The sequence below is a fragment of the Ochotona princeps genome, chromosome 25 (genome assembly GCF_030435755.1).
Source record: "Ochotona princeps isolate mOchPri1 chromosome 25, mOchPri1.hap1, whole genome shotgun sequence".
Taxonomy (NCBI): domain Eukaryota; kingdom Metazoa; phylum Chordata; class Mammalia; order Lagomorpha; family Ochotonidae; genus Ochotona; species Ochotona princeps.
Genome location: NC_080856.1, coordinates 18,538,751 through 18,541,801, shown reverse-complemented (window position 1 = coordinate 18,541,801; position 3,051 = coordinate 18,538,751).

Here is a 3,051-nt window from a genome sequence, read left to right as displayed (position 1 = left end):
CTGCTCAGTTGAGTGAAGAGGAAACTGTATATACCTAAACTGGACTTTATAAGTAGGGCCATCCAGCCCCAGCTCAGACAACCTGGCCTGGAAGCCCCAGTTGGCCCTTGTAGCTCAGCACAAAAGTCATAGTCTTTCTTTTCCACCCTCTGCTCCTGACCCCAAACTGGGCTGATTCCTATGCCCTGAGCGTAAAGCATCCTATTTCCATCATGCCTGAGTGTAAAGCATCCATCTCATAGTGGCAGCCTCTTCCTTGCACTTGTCAGCCGCTTTCACTTGCACAGTCTCAACACATCGCATTCTTCCTTTTCCCCATCAGAGCACCTGGCCAAGAGTGTATGTTACACAGTACTTTGAGAAGAATGAGCTGTGCCAAAGAAATTGCAAGTCATTTTGTAGATGTATTTCCTTCCCGAAGCCCCAAGGGCAAAGGTAGGACAGTGTACAACAGAGGAGCCCAAGGGAGATGGGGTCAAAGTAAGGTGCCAAGAAGTGTGTGCACATGTATGGGCACCCACTGGGTGTGGGGGCTGTTGGTCAATCCCTAGCCTACACACAGGGAAATGGCCATCCAGAGACCATCTGCTCTTGAAAGATTTATTGGCCTGGTGAAGATGGGAAGGGAGCGACATCTGGGATGAAGCATGGGTGTGGTGTATACAGCAAAGGCACCTGTGTTGCCACACCCACCCTCCTGTCCTGTGCTCCCTTAAACCTGGCTGGCCTGGTACACATGAGTACGGGGATCCATTACCAATTGGAGACCTAGAAAGTCTGCAACAGGTGCCATGGTGCCCGCATTTACTTCCTCGTGTCCAGTAGATTCATCCATGGAGGGAGAGAGAAGGAGAAAGGACAGATGTCTGGGGGAAATCAGAAGAATTTTGTCTCCCCTTTGCAGCCATCCACTCTGGATGTGGTTTCTGTGCGAAGTATAGGAATCTGAGGACCTACAGAAAGAGAGGCTATTGTTTGAGAGTGCCTATGAGAAGGAATTTTCTATCCAATGTAGGTTGTACTCTCCAGGCCAGGGATATAAGACAGACAATGAGCACTGGGCCAGATCATCCTCAAGTAGCCACAGCTTTTACTGTAATGTCTCTCAGTCTGTTAACTTCTCAGCCCTGAGTTGGACAGCAGCATCTGCACAGAGCTGGAGGAAAGCAGAGGGAACAAGAAAATGGAAAAGGAAATGCTAGGCCGATTAAGGCAGTGCAGTAACCCCTCGTGCAGTAAAGCGCGACTAACCGAGCACTTACACGTGATTGTCTCAGTTGAGTCAGGGATTGTTGTCATTGAAACCTAGCGTACAAGTCCCCTTAGCTAGCACCATGGCAGATCCAGGGATCGAAATTGGGTTTGTGCCTTCATGTTAGCTCCAAAGGACCCTGGAATCTCAGGGTCTGTGTTTAAAGGGATGAGAAAGGAAACTGAGAGGGCCTCGGGTTAACCCAGAACATCCGATAACCACTTGCCAGAGAATTCCATGGTTGTGGCTGGGATGAGTGTGTCTTGGAGGAATGACCTGCTAGGCTCCTCAGCTGACTCTAAGGCTTGATCAGGACGGAGTCAGGAAAGCAGCTTAAACAGAAGGAAGGAAAGAAAACATTGCTGATAAGAGAGTGAATCCTTAAGATTCACTAAACAGAAGTTCTGTCTTGGAAACCTGGCTTTGCTCAGACTGAGGGCAGACACACCACTCAGTGTTTCCAGCTGAGGCCTGGCCTTGCACAAGCCCCTGTTCCCTGGGGCCCAATTGGCCATAATTGCCTCCTCCTCCAGCCCAGGGACAACAAAGAAGAGGTGCAAGCAAAATCCAGGTGTGGCCAGTCCTTCCCCAGGTGGCTCCTGCCTGGCTGCCAATCCAGGGCGGGGGTGCAGACTGGGAGGGTGGGCATGGTGTCCCAGCCTCTCCCTGTCATTGTGACACTATTGCTATTACCTGGTCAAAGTATCCCTTTCCTTGCACATTTCTCATTTTTTCCTCATTAGCCTTCAAAAAACAAGTGGGCCTGGCTCAGAGGAATAAACGATCCTTGACCCCACGTCAGGGTTTTCTCATCCCCTGAGTGATCTCAGAGGTGCCAAGGGGCTCACGGTTTGCCCTTCTCACCGGCTCTATTCCTCTGTCCTGTGTGGGCCTTGCTCATCCTGCTGTAGGGACCTGCTGCGTCAGCCCTTCCAACAATCTCTACCTCCTTTCATTCTCCCTCACCCTCAATTCCAATCCCTTAGACCTTATCTTGCATTTCTGCAGGTACAAAACAGGGGGCGGGACACTGACCTCTGGCCCTCTTGCCCAAGGCTACAAGCAGAGGCTTTTCTCAGGTGCAACTTGACCGTTCTGACCACAATTGCAAACCTTGTCAATGCATACTTTGCGAACACCTGTAAGGGAACCTGTTGCTAAAGTTCCCTGGAACCTTTGAGAACAAAACCCTCTCCTGTCTCTGACTGCTGAATAAACTGAAGTGATGGGCACATGGTAACCAGCTGGGGAATGCCTGGAACATGTCTAAGGCAGGGAGAGCAGTGTTTCTTTAACTCCCAGCCTCACTAGGCCCGTGAAGGATCTGGGTAGCTGCCTGCAGAGACTAGAGCTGTCATCTAGTTGAAGCCCTGGGCCCACAATCTGTTGACCACAGATGCCTGCAGCACCATGATGCATGGGTGCATGCTCTCTTTCTTCCCATCTGGGCTTCTGCAGGCAGGTGTGGAACCTTGTAGATCACTTCTAACAGAGGGTACTGCACACACTCCAGCAAATTCAGTAAGCTCTGTCCCATGGATTTACTGCTGGCATGTATTCTCTCTTTCTTCACCTTCTCATGCTCCTTTCACCTTTTGTTTCTCTCCCTGCCACTCTCCTGTGCACCTCTAAATATGTTTCAGATGACAAAAAATTATTAGCAATTTCATTTGCATTAGTTTTTAGCCTTGCTATACATGAAGACCATGTGTTCATTTTTAATTATTGCAACTCTGGTCAAAAGCAGCTATTTTTTGTTTGTTTGTTTGTTTTTATCACTTTTAGGGCATGGAAAAAAA